Raw genomic sequence first — 14,909 nt, 5'->3', positions numbered from 1 at the left:
TTGCTCCAACACATTAACTTATGACTTTTTATATTGCTTTTTAAAGAAATAAATCAATAAATGATAGCTAAAAAGGAAACTCTCCAGCCAGCTATATAAAAAACTTCCCCACTTCAGTGATCATTTAAGCTGTTTCATAGAAAATTAGACTCACAGGTGATTGGTTGTTTCTTCTCTCACAAATTCAAGCATTGCTAATTAAATGCAACGGGAAAAACAGAAGCCTAGAAAAATTAAAACATGGCACTAAAAATTGTTTAACAAAAAGCACTTATTATATAACACAGACTTAAAAACAGAATAAAAACCTTACTTTGGAGCCTTACAGTGGAATAACCTCCTAATAAATGCTTTGATCTGTTGATTCTTAAACCTAAAAGTAAAGCTTCATTGTAAGCATTCACAGTAGTGACTAAAGGGTTATTACAAGAAAAAAATAAATTTATGCATGTGTAGAGTTTTTAATAGCTAGTGTGCTGTCTGGAAGAACCTTGCAAGGGAAAACCAGCACCACTTTGTGTGTGGCTACATGCCTGCAACACTTCTTTCAGGCTGGACACCAAATGGTAAAATATCTGTGACATTTGCCTGTCACCTTGAGTTAATTTGCAGGAAATAAATATACTGCTATGACAGAGTGTCATATTATGGAGAGTGTCATCAGATGAAAGTGTAAATTCAGAACAGATAGAAACTACTTAGTGTAGTTTACAGTAGGTGAGAGGTATTGCTGAGAACAAATAGTAAGATTCTCACCATTGTCCCCCACTCCCATCATCAATTAAATGGAGAACAGAGAAAAGCCAACCAACCTTCAGAATGATAATTATCCAACAGGAAAAAAAAATAATAAAAAAAATTAGAGAGTTAAGGCAACAAAATACTGGGCTAAGAATGATGATAACTGCATTTCCCAGGTTTAAAAGAGTCATTATGTATATGACTGTAGTACATTAGATCACTTCTGCTGCTGTTTCTTCTTCATTCTCTGTTTAAGACATCTATATGCAGAACATGGGCCAAGGAGCAACTTTTTTAAATATACAAATACAGCTAGAAAATAACAAAGGGAAGGGAAAAATATCTCACATCTGAGTAAAAAACAGGACACTCATCAAATGAAATTTTCTAGAATAGCAATTTTACTGATATTATAAAAAATAAAAGAGGATGCTAAAAAAGAACCAATTTACAACCTTGTTTTGATTTTTAACTAGGACCAAACGATGGCATCTGGGCTTTTGTTTCTGTCATTTCAGGCACCTGGGACCAGATGCCAAGGATTTATTCTAGCAATCAAATGGAAACGCAGGCACATCCATGACAAAATAATCCTGTCCAGTGCTGTAGGCTGTCTGCTGCTTACCACTTTCCTCATCTTTTAAATGAGCTGTAAGGTTTTGGGTTGGTTGATTGGTTTGGCTTTGGTTCTGTTTGTTTCTGTGTTTTTTTGTTGGTGTTGTTGTGTTCTCTCCCCCCCCCCCCCTTTTTTTGTTTTGTTTGCTTTGTTTTTGTTTGTTTTGTCATTAGTTGTTGTTTTTTGTGGGTTTGTGTGGGTTTTAATCTTGACTAAGATTTGGGCATGGATGCCTCTTACAATACTGCAGAAGATTCCCTTTATGGAGATGGCTATTGTTTTCACCATTCCCCTGTCCTCTGCAGAAAATGACCTCAGCTTCCCAGCATTAGAAAGCAGCTGTAACATGCTGGCACAGTTCCTAAGCATGAGCACTGCATGAAGTGTTTGGGAGCAAAGGTCAATGCAGCTGCTCCCTGGTGCCAGAACTCATCTTCTATAGCAGGAGTGAGGAGTCCTGAATTAGAAGGCAGGTGGACTGAGAGAGAAATGCTGCCAAAGTATCATTTTCACAAATTTGTTTTTCCATTGCAACCGACATGCTTTTATTTTGTTGGTTTGTTTTAGAAAGGTTGTTCCCATGTTGCTGCAACAATCAGATGACTCCTTGGCTTCAGATTGGGAAAAGCTCTGTTATTAGAGCAGTGACAATAAAGAAATAATAAGATACATATTCCCCCTTTCCCCCCCCCCCACCCCCCCCCCAAGTGTTAGTTATGACATCTGAATCAATTCACTCTCCTTGAAAAATTCCACCTCACCTTACATTACAATTGCTACATACCAAAAGCTCTTAACTAAGCAATTGTGAACCTGGTTTTATGTCAGTATTCAATTAGGAAGTTGCAACTTGTTTTCAAGATAGTTCTTTTTTACTATTTACATCTTTAATCAACTACTTGTAAAATTTCCAGTTATTCCTTAAACAATTAATAAGCATGGCAGAAAGTACCATGCAGAACCAACACTTTGTTTTTGAAGAACACGAGGTTTCCATTGAATTCTATCTCCAAATTCTATCTACAGAGCAGCAGAGCCACCTTTTTGTTGTAGATCATCTATATTCTTATTTTACAAGGTTTTGAAGGAAGTTTTGCCTATAGAATTGTCATGCCTATGCTTTTTTTTGTTGTTTACATTTCTTTTTTTTATAAAAAAAAATTAAAAATAAAAATTAATTAAAATTTAATTAGAAAAATAAAAGTCTTAAAAGTTAATGTCACTTTTGTTAGCTAAGAGTAGGACTTTATATCATGCGGGTAGAACATATGAACACCTTGTGGAAAAACAGGCAATCTTTTCTCTGATTATGGGTGTTTCTCAATTCCTTTTGCAATGTGGAAAGATTTATTGATCATAAGTCCCCTATTACTGAGATACACTAATTAGTGACTTGTACATATGAAAAGTAGAGAAGGAGCTTGAGGAATTAAAAACAAGTGTGCTTTGTTCTGAAGACTTCTTTCTTTTGCATTTAATTTTCATGTTTTATCTTTCTTTGCAATAGCACCACGAGTTTCTTGGCAGTACTTGGGATAATTAATACCAGTTACTGCACTGATTACTGTCATCTATATAGGAAGATAACTGGCAGAGTAGAAATAGATGGAAAACAAAACAAAACAATAAAATAAAACTAAATAAAACAAAACAAGATAAAATAAAATCCTGTTGAATAAATTCCTCATGGGTTTCTTGTTGCTCACCTCCAGCTTGACTGTTAATTGTTTTGTCTCCCAGACTCAATGAAGTATGCAACTAAAAGAGCACTATTGTTGCAATAATAAGAAAGTTGTTCTCATGAGGTTAAACTCTGATTAGAAAAATGTCTTTCTGCTTGCTCTGAAAACTCTGCAGTTGTTCACTGGTGTCATGTCAGATGACTATGTGAGTTTTATCTCTATTATCCAAAGTTAAAATCCACTCAGGTTTTTGAGATGCACAAAGAAAAATATCTAGTACTTCTGAAGCTAGTTTGCTAATGGCTGATTTAAGTAGCTTCACTACCATTACATTATCCAATGAAATATCTCGATTGATCCCTAGTTTCCATGGGTAATGACTATTTCATGTAAAAGTTAACATTTTGTTCAATTAGCTTCTTTTTATCTTACCTCTCCCCACTCTTCAACATTAGGATTCAATTAAGATTTGGTATACTGTGTAAAAATATTTTTTTTCTTAGCCACCTCATGTACTTAACATGATATTTGCTTTTATTGCTCACAATAATTTCTTGAATGTTAAATTTTAAGTATATAATTCCTTTGGCTATAGATTTCAACAACTTACTGTATTTTACCATATTTCTGTCTAATTCCTAGAATTTCCCACAGAAGTGAATCAATAGGGTATCAACATATATTTGTTTCTTTCTGCAGTGTTCAGAAAGTACTGAAAATTAACATTAGTTGCCAAACACCCTTGGTCAGCTGAAACAGAAGAGTCAGCTAAGAAATAATACCTGAAAATTTTCATTGATTTGAAAATATGTTGCTATACCATTGCATGTCTTGATGTATTTGAACATATTCTGTTAACAGAAATTAAAGGGACCCTCTAGAGAGCTGAAGTGCATGTCTCTAGAAAGCTATTGCGTTATGGTAGATTTGACCACACAAAGCTCATTCCCTGAAGTACATTACAGGAGCTTTGAACACATAAATGTATTCCCGATAGTATAAAGCAGAAACAGTAGTAGCAATAACATTCAGTATATAGCTGTCAAGCTAAGGTTTGTTACAGTTATTAAGTTTTTAGCTCCATGAAATCCAAGGAAAATACAGTGTAGTAAAAATAAAGCAATTATTTGACAAAACACAGGGTTTAAAATCTTGGGTTCCTATTAACTCAGTATAAAGTTTTGTACAGTGTAAATGAGGAAATTGTATTCTTGCATTGGAAAAGCATCATTTTTACATTAGACATCCAAAAATACAGAAGGGACTCAACATTGTTTTTCAGAGTGTGAATGTTCTTACAGCACAGTTTAATGAAATAATTCATTACACCATACCTTTTCAAGCTTGAGACTGGAATTTACCCTCTGACACAATTATTTTGGTAAGTCACTGCCTTTTCTGACTTTTCCAACTATGAAATGGAATTGTCTCATCAGTTACAAAAATCTCTCGGATATAGCTGCACACTCAAGCATTAGTTAAATGACAAAATCAATATTTTTATATTATTTTTGATTTCATGGCACAGTTATAATTTGATTAAAGGTTGTCAGACAGGATTTTTAAATTTCATTGTTAAATTCTTAAAAGTGCAGAATAAAAGCAGCTGCTTTAGAGCATTTCTAATTCTACACTTAAACTGTAAATAAAACAAAAGATAGAAATCTGAGAACCTCCAATCTTTGTGCACTTGGAAACATTCTGGGTAGCACATGTTTTGAATAAATAGAAATTGAAAGGATATGTATTAATAATCAGAATAAACTGAAGGTACCAAAATATTTATTTTGATTTAAGGTAATAGAAATACAATTTTAAGTTAATAGAAATACAATAATTCTTGATGAAATTATTAACTTATTTTAGGAACTGATAGCTGGTATATCAATTACAAGGTATTTCAACTTCATAGTAAATATTATATGACTTTTTTTTTCATGCATTGGTCATATTATTTTGCAGAATAAAAAGGAATTTTGATAGCATAAAATAAATAAATAAATAAATAAATAAATAAGCTAAATCCTCCCCACTTTCACCACAGGGAATCTCATACTAATGGAATATCAAATTTGAGATCCATCTATTGCACCTGAGGAAATAATTTTTCTGCAAAGATATGCCAGAAGTAAACCAATCTCCAGAGACAACAAGAAGGAGCAGTAATCAGCACATCAATTCTGAAAGATTATGCTAAAGCAGGAAAAAACATACACAACAGAGGAGGTCTTGGACTGTAAACTACTTCCCAGCATTATTTGATCTATCTATCTGTTGTTAACTTTGTTTGATTACTTGAATACATTTATTTTCACCTTCACTGAAGTCTTCAATGCATCTCACACCTCCTGTTCTATTGAGGGAAGAACTGATGCAAAAATTTGCTCCACTTCACAACTGAAAGCTAGAAATGGACACATCATGGACTTTTCTGACCCTCACAGAACCTCTGCTCTCTTCCTTTGCCCTAGGCTGAACAATAAGAGATAAATTTGTGTGTCCGCAATCCAGCATATGTTAAAATTTGTTTTACTTTTTTAATATATCTTTTAAGATATCTTAAATTCAGATTTTTCATTCTTTATGTGAAAGAAAGCTAAAGAAAAAGAGCTATTAGTGCTAGTCTGAAAGGATCTGGTCACAGTTGTGAGCTAGTTTGTTTCACACAATCATTTTATTACTTATTTATTTATTTATTTATTTATTTTAAGTGAGTGGTATATTCAAGGAATACAGTTTGCTAATGAACAATTTCCTTCTGGCACTGTTTAGGAGTTACAAAAATAAGTAAAATTAATATCGCAAACACAAAACTATAAATGGCATGGATTTCAAGTACCTTTTGATTATACCATCTTCCCCAAGTATTTAGGCAGATCTAAGGTATGATAAGGGAAACAAAAAGGAGATATTTACCTTATGGGACTGTGCCTTACATTTTATTCAACCTGTTAATTTCTCAGTCTTCTTTTTATTATCAGCTTGCATAGTTCATGGCATCTAGTACCGTCATGTCCTGAAGGCCACAAAATCCCTTGAGTCATACACAAAAATAGAACATGAATATTCTTCACAAATTATGAAAAAACTGTTCTCTCTGAGTCACATAGAAAAAAAAAATAATGAGAGATGTGTGACTGAATGTATGCATTTCCACAAAAAGAGGATTTAGTTTATTATATTTAAGTTTGAAGAGCTCATTGTTTTCACAGGCTCACTCTTACTGTGAGTTTGCCTTTGTTGTATTACTGCTTTCTTCTTTTCAAACATTTTCCTATCATCCCACTAAATCAAGAGGATAAAGCTAGTTTCTCTGAATTAATATTAGTACAGTTCTAGGGAACTGGCTGACAAGAGATGCTCTAACAGATACAGTCTCTGAAATTCACAGTGTGCCAGAACTTGGTCTCTGTTGTGCACTCTACACAGTCACCACAGGACTGGGAAAGCAAGAATATCTACTATCCCCTAAATCTATTCTAAAAAGTTGCTTTAGTATTTCATAACTTGTCTCTGGAGAAAAAACAGAGAAAAACTATTTCATCAAACATCCCAGATGATGTATGAGCACAGAAGATTAAAAAACAAAATCAAAAAACAAAACACCACATACAACACTTGCTGATCTACAGAACAAGGTGTAGAGGATTGTAGTTAAGCATTTTCCTTATTTATTGACACCACCTTTTCCCAAGTCAGCAAAACTACCTGCAGTAGTAAATTCTCTCCAACACCAGTAACAAAGTTTGATTCAGAATAATTAAACAAGCTACCCAAAATATACCTAAAACCAATTAAAATTCTGTGATAAAGCATTTTTTAAAATGTAAAATAGTACAAGTATTGTGATTACCCTGAGAACTGCCAGCAAGGAAAATCAAAACAAAACAAACAACAACAAAACAGTACATTTGAGATCATTTGTGTGTAAAAGTTTTGTGTACCCAGAGAAGAAACAGTCAAGAATAATACCTCATTGTCTTTCTTTGTCTTGTAAAACTCTATTCAGTCTTGGTTAATTCACTGTCTTTCTGGGTTCTAGATATTCCAAGATTTTCCAGGTGTTAAGTATAATGTGAGTGAATCAATGTGACTTTTCATAATGACAACTTAGAGATTATGGTGAAAAACAAACAAACAACAAGAACAAAACAACACACAAACAAAAACAGAATATGGATATTATTTTTTCTACATAGCTGAATTGAGCATTGGCCTTGGTGTTAAAACAGCAAAGGAAATATACCAAAATATGTTTGGAAACAGACAGAATCTTCTCAAGATTCTGAGGATCAAGAATGACTCTATTAGTTCTTGAACTACATTTCATTTTAAAGAGCAGCAAAGCAAAATGAAATAACTAAATAAATGTAAAGAAAGCAGCAGGAATTAGCTTTACCACTGCACTATATTTATAATATGAAGGTGCAATACACGCTATTGGTGTGACAATACAGGATCTGTATCACAGACAAGGTGACTGAATGAATCTTCAATATCAAGTATTTAACTGATCAACAGGATCCCTCTTGATGGGAATTTTGGACAGTTCTTGAAATTTCCTGAAGATGCTCTTGCTCTATCTAATCTAATTATTTTATGGGTGAAGTTTCCAATGGTTCTCCTGAGCAGCCCCTGCTGCAGAAGTGGTCACACTATACATAAATAAGGTATTTATAAATCTTAGTATAATAGAATTTAAAGGTTGGAAAAGAACTCCAAGATCATCTGGTCCAACCATACCCCTACCACCAATATCACCCAGTAAACCATGTCCCTAAGCACCAGGTACAAACATTCCTTAACCCCCCCCAAGGACAGTGAATCCACAACCTTCCTGGGCAACCTGTTCCAATGCCTGAACACTTTTCCTGAGAAGTGATGTCTCCTAATTTCCAACCTGAACCTCCCCTGGTGTAACCTGAGGCCATTCACGCTTGTGTTCTCACTAGTTATCCATGAGAAGAGGCCAAACCCCAGCTCCCCACATCTTCCTTTCAGGTAGTTATTGAGACCAATAAGGCCTCCCCTGAGCCTCCTGTTCTCCAGACTAAACAAACCAAGTTCCCTCAGCTGCTCCTCATAGGTCTTGTGCTCCAGGCCCTTCAACAGCTTTGTAGCCCTTCTCTGGACATGTTCCAGGGCCTTGATGTCCTTCTTGTACTCAGGGGCCCAAAGATGTACATAGTATATCTTTGGGATGTGGCCTCACCAGAGCAGAGTACAGGGAGACAATCACCTCCTTGGTCCTGCTGCCTACACTGTTCCTGATACAAACCAGGATGCTGTTGGCTTTCTTGGACACCTGGGCACGCTGCTGGCTCACGTTCGTAGATTCATAGAATCATAGAATATCTAGAATTGGAAGGGACCCATAAGGATCATCAAGTCCAACTCCTGGCACCGCACAGGTCTGCCCAAAAGTTTAGACCAGGTGACTAAGTGCACAGTCCAATCCCTTCTTAAATTCAGAGGGGCTTGGTGCAGTGACTACTTCACTAGGGAGCCTGTTCCAGTGTGCAACCACCCTCTCGGTGAAGAACCTCTTCCTAATGTCCAGCCTAAACTTCCCCTGCCTCAGCTTAATGCCGTTCCCATGGGTCCTATCACTGGTGTTTACAGAGAAAAGGTAACCTGCCTGTCCACTCCCCCTCGCGAGGAAGTTGTAGACTGTGATGAGGTCACCCCTCAGCCTCCTCTTCTCCAGGCTGAACAGGCCCAGTGACCTCAGCCCTTATCCTCAGTACCCTGAGGACAACTGGTCTGGCTATTAAAGACAGATAAGACAGATGCAAAGAAAGTGTTAAGAACCTCAACTTTTTTTTTTTTTTTTTTTTTTTTTTTTTTTTTTTTTTATTCTCTGTAGTCGTGTTCCCCTCTGTGTCCCATAAAGAATGGAGATTCTCCTTGGCCCTCGTCTTTCCATTAATATACTTATAAAAACATTTTTTTCTATCCTTGACCATAGTGGCCAAGCTGAGCTTGTGCTGGGCTTTGGCCTTCTTGATTTTTTTCTCTTCATATTCTGGCAACTTCCTTGTAATCTCCCTGAGTTGCCTGCCCCTTCTCCCACCGGTCATAAACTCTTTCTCCCAAATATACAGCAAAAGTTCCCTGTTCAGCCACTCTGGTCTTCTTCCTCGCCAGCTCACCTTATGGCACATGGGGACAGCTTGCTCCTGCGCCTTTAAGACTTCCTTCTTGAGAAGTGTCCAGCCTCCCTCGACCCCTCTGCCCTGATTCCCAAGGGACCCTCCCAAGGGACCCTCCCCTGAGTCCCAAGGGACCCACCCTACCAGTGTCCTGAACAGTTCAAAGTCAGCCCTTCAGAAGTCCAAGGTAGCAGTTTTACTCACAACCCTCATGACTTCACCAAGAATGGAGAACTCTACCATGTCATGGTCACTCTGCCCAATACAGCTCCCTACCACCATATCTCCCACCAGTCCTTCTCTGTTCATGAACAGCAGGTCTAGCGAGGCACCCTGTCTGGTAGGCTCACTGACCAGCTGAACCAGGAAGCTTCCATGCACTCCAGAAACCTTCTAGACTGCTTCCTCAGGGCTGTATTGTATTTCCAGCATATGTCTGGGAACTTAAAGTTGCCCATAAGGACAAGCACTGGCAATTGACCGACTTCTGCCAGCTGCTTATAGAATGCCTCATTCGTCTCTTCATCCTGGTTTGGTGGTCTATAACAGATCCCCACAAGGATGTCTGCCTTGTTGGCCAACCTCCTGATCCTTATCCACAAGGACTCTACTTTTTAATTCCCAAACCTAATCTCAACAGAACCAAAACACTCTCTAAGATAGAGAGCCACAACAACGCCCCTTCTTAGCTTTCTGTACCATCTGAAGAGCTTGTAGCTGTCCATTGCAGCACTCCAGTCATGGGAGTGGTCCCACCACCATGTTTCAGTGATGGTGGCTAGGTCATAGTTTGCCCACTGCACAATGGCTTCCAGCTCCTCCTGTTTGTAGTGCATGCTGCATGCATTAGTGTAGATGCACTTGAGTCACACCATTGCTCTCACCCCCAAACCTGAAACTGCTCTCCCAGGCTCAACTCTATCTAGTCTTATTTCCCCTCCTTCCCCCTTCATACCTAGCTTAAAGCCCTCCCAACGAGCCCCACCAGCTCCTGGGCTAGAGTCTGTTTCCCCCTTTGGGACAGGTGGGACCCATCAGCAGCCATCAGACCAGGTGCTGAGTAAACCTCCCGGTGATAAAAAAAAAATAAAACAAAAAGTCCCGCGACAGCACCAGCCTCTCAGCCATGTATTAGTCTGCTGGGTCTTCCAGGTCTGCTCAATATCCCTCTCTACCACTGAAGGGATAGAGGAAAACACCACCTGTGCGCCCACTCCGTCCAGAAACTGCCCTAGTCCCCTCAAGTCCCTTTTGATAGCCCTCAGGCTTCTCTCAGCAATTTCATCTCTGCCAGCTTGAATTATCACTAATGGGTGGTCTCAAACCTGCTCTTCACTTACAGTGGGTGGGAATTTGCTCCCCCAGCCTCCATCTACAGGTTCAAGGAAACAAAAATTTGGGAGGCCTGTCTGTCGCTGAAGACAGAGGCAAAGAAGTTGTTGAGTACCTCAGCCTTCTCCATGTCTGTCATTACCAATTGCTCAGATATAGAAACTCACTCCTAATATAAGAAATAAGCCAGCTATAATTGCTTACACACTACTATTTTCACCCCTCAGTCTATTTTCACAAATGTTGAAAGTGCATGGTGGCCCTTGGGGACTCCTCCTGTCACCCCAGCACAGCAGCCTGAAGGGAGCTGGGTCCTCTCTTGTGCTCTTCCTCGAGGCTCTGTGCAGAAGAGATGCTACCTCTTGCACAAGGGCTGGGGGATGCACTCACACAACCCCTGAGAACTGGCAACAGAGACCTTTATGGCCAGGTGTAGTGGGTTTACGTGGCAAGGTTTTGGTAGCAGGGAGCCATAGGGGTGGTTTCTGTGAGAAAGATCTAGAAGCTGCCCCATGTTTGGGAAGGGCCCCATTGTTTTCCAGATCTGAGACAATAAGCGATGTTGTTTTGCGCCTCTGTGAGAGCATATTTAAACAGGGAAAAAACGCTGCGCCACTCAGCAGCCAGGAGTGAGAGAACAGCCTTGCAGGTGCCAAGGTCAGTGTAGAGGGAGGGGGAGAGGTGCTCCAGGCGCCGGAGCAGAAGTCCCCTGTGGCCTGTGGTGAGGACCATGGTGAAGCAGGATGTCCCCCTGCAGCCCATGGAGTACCATGGCGGAGCAGGGTTCCATGCTGCAGCCCGTGAAGGAGACCATGGTGGAGCAGGTGGACCTGCACTGATGGAGGCTGCCGCCTGTGGAGGACCCCTGCCGGAGCAGATTCCGGGCCGGACCTGTAGCCCTGGAGCCCACGCAGGAGCAGGTGACCTGGCAGGAGCTGCTGCCCGTAGGGAACCCAGGTTGGAGCAGTTTTCTCCTGAGGGATGGACCCCGTGGTACGGACCCATATCTGGAGCAGTTCTGGATGAGCTGCTGCCTGTGGGAAGCCCACGCCGGATCAGTTCATCAAGGACTGCATCCCGTGGGTGGGACCCCACAGCACAGGGGACGAGAGTGACCGAGAAGGAGCGGCAGAGAAGAAGCTCTATAGCCTGACCATAACCCCCCATTCCCCTGTTCCCCTGCGCCGCTCGGGGGGAGGAGGTGGAAGAGGGTGGATGGGGGGGAAGGTGCTTTTGGTTTTTGTTTCTCGCTTCTCTCGCTTGTTAGTAATAGGCAATAAATCTTACTGTCTTCTTATGCTGAGTCTGTTTTGCCTGTTACAATAATTATTGCGTGATTTTCTCGTCCTTATCTCAATCCTTGAGCCCCTTTTCACATATTTTCTCCCCGTTCCTCTTTGAGGAGGGGGAGTGAGAGAGCGGCTGTGGTGGAGCTCGGCTGCCCACTCGAGCGGAACCACGACACCAGGACATCTTGCAGGTGAGCCTGCGGTATGTCCATAGTGTTTGGTGGCTCCAAGCTAATGTTTAGAGTAGAGGCTGAGCCCCAGGCAGGGATATGGCTGGGCACTCCAGCAATGCAGTTTCAGTGATCACAGCCCAAGCCTCACACCGTTGCAGTGCCAGTAGTAATGCCAGGGCCTTGTGTCTTTGCCACGCTCATACATGTCCATGGGCTGCACGCCAGAGGTCCCTCAAGCACTGGTGTTTGTTTTTGTACTGCAGGCACTATCCCTCTGCCAATGCCACTTCCCCTTTGCATTAGGTGCCTTCCTTCTCAGTGCTTCCAGGGACTGCATCTCTGTCCTCCCATGCCAAGAAGGGCTGCTGCTTGCCTTCCTGCTTCTGGGCTTCTTGCTGCCACACAAGGTGGCTGTCAGGAGGGCCTAGAAGCTCAGTGAGTGGTGGGCCAGCTGCAAGGGGTCCTGTTTTCCAGGGCCCCGAGCAAAGGTGGGGCAGTGGTGGCCACTGTGGCCTCAGCAAGCCTCTGTGATGCACAACGTGAGTGGCCCACACATGGCCAAAGGCGGCTGTGTTGGGAGTGGCCTGGAAGATGCCCTCATATGGAAGAAAGAGGAGGGTTGGGGGGGACTAAGGACCCCTTTTCTGGGGCTGTCTCCCCCGGGCCATTTGGTTTGCCAGAGAGAAAGGCTACCCATCAGCCGCAAGGGACTGCCCTCCACTTCCCATCCTGTGCTCTGGGTTTATTTTTAACACTGGTTTTGAGGTAATTTCATTCTATTCTTTATATAAAAGAACAGAAGCAGGATGCATCTTCAGCCCTAATTCCCATGTGCACTTTGCATACGTGCTTTCTGGTGTAAGCAGGTAGATGCGCATGGATGTTACCATGTACCAAAATGGCTGTTTTGTAATAAAAATAATAATAATAAAGAACACAATGGTACCTACCACACAATGCTACTTGTAATAACAGAAAATTACTAAGATGTAGAAACTCAGTTTTTCTAATATAAAAAAATAGCCATCTGTAATCACTTACATAGTACTATTTTGAATCACTGTAGAATGATAGAGTCATTACGGTTGGAAGAGACCTTCAAGATGGCCTAGGAATCACATCCGCCAACTCCCTTAGCACCCTTGGGTGCATCCCATCAGGGTCGATATATTTGTGAGTTTCTAGTTTACCTCCATAATGTCTAACCCAATCCTTTTCAAACAGGGAAAAGTCTTCCTCTGTCCAGACCTGTTCTCTTGTTTCTTGGCTTGGCAGTGAGTGGGGGCTAGCCTTAGCAGTGAAGACTGAAGCAAAAACAGCATTCAGTAACTCTGTCTTCTCTGTATACACTGTCACCAAGGCACCCACCTTATTTAGCAGCACAGCCACATATTTACTAGTCTTCCTTTTGCTGCTGATGAATTTGAAGAAGCCCTTCTTGCTGTCCTTGATGTCTCTTGCTAAATTTAATTCTAACTAGGCCTTGGCCTCCCTCATTGCAACCCTGCATTCTCTGACAATATTCCTATATTCCACACAAGTGGTCTGTCCCTTCTTCCACATTACGTATGCTTTCTTCTTCTGTTTAGGTTTTACCAAGAGCTTCTTGCTCATACGCACAGGTCTCCTGCCCCCCTTGCTCAACTTCTTTCTCTGAGTTTGGAGGGAGTGGTACTTGAATATTAGCCAGCTTTCCTGGGCCCCCTTTCCCTCTAGGGCCCTGTCCCAGGGAATTCCTCCAGTTAGGTCCCTGAAGAGGTCAAAGTTATTTCTCTTTAAATCCAGGGTTGTGGTCCTACTTCTTGCCCTGCTTTCCCCTTGCAGGATCTTGAACTCCAACATGTCGTGATCACTGCAGCCGAGACTACCCTCAACCTTCACATTTCCAACTAGACCATCTCTGTTTGTTAGTACCACGTCCAGCAGCGCCCCTCTCCTTGTTGTCTCATCTATCACCTACATCAGGAAGTTATCCACAATGTTCTGTAGTAACCTCCTGGACTGTTTATTCTGAGCTGTGTTGTCTTCCAAGCAAATATCAGGGTGTTTAACGTCCTCCATAAGAACCAGAACATGCAAACATCAGGCAACTTGCAGCTGCCTGTGGAAGGTCTCATCCACTTCCTCTTCCTGATCTGGTGGCCTGTAGTAAACACCCAACACAAAGTCATCCCTGTTGGCCTGCCCTTTAATCCTTACCCATAGGCTCTCAACTTGCACATGTATAGAGGCATTTGAGTTGGGCTCCCAGTACGTCTGTCTTTCTGGATAGAGCAACTATAACTCAACGATGTGGGCCTATGGTAGCTCTCTTGTTAACCTGTGTTCCCTCTCTAGGTTCTGGGAATCCCTTGCCAGCTGTGGTGTTCAGCTGGTGTGAGTGGGTTGGCATGTCATCCTGTACCTTATCTCCAGCATCCATGATGATATCCCCCTTCCCCGTCGAATCTAGTTTAAAGCCTGATCAATAAGTACTGCCAGCTCTGGTACTATGCAAGACTTCCTGTTGCAAAGGAACCCGAAATTTTGGTGATGACACTAGCCACGGAGACACGTTTTAATGGATGCTATACTTCTGTTCTTGTCACCATCAGTACTGGGGAGAATGGAGGAGAAGAAGACTTGCACACCCAAGTTCCTGATCATCCATCCCACTTAGGAGTCCAGAGGAGGGCCACAAGGATAATGGAGCACCTCTTCTATGAAGACAGGCTGACAGGAAAACAGTTGGGGTTGTTCAGCCTGGAGAAGAGAAAGCTCCAGGGAGAGCTAATAGCAGCCTTCCAATACCTAAAGGGGAGCTACAGAGAAGCTGTGGAGGGACTCTTTATCAGGGAGGGTGGTGAAAAGGCAAGGAGTAATGGCTTTAAACTAAAAGACAGTCAGTTTAGTTTAGACAGAAGGAAGAAATTCTTTACTCTGAG

This window comes from Netta rufina, assembly GCF_964035555.1.
Source record: "Netta rufina genome assembly, chromosome: 2".
Lineage (NCBI taxonomy): Eukaryota > Metazoa > Chordata > Aves > Anseriformes > Anatidae > Netta > Netta rufina.
Note: the sequence above shows the minus strand (reverse complement) of the source record.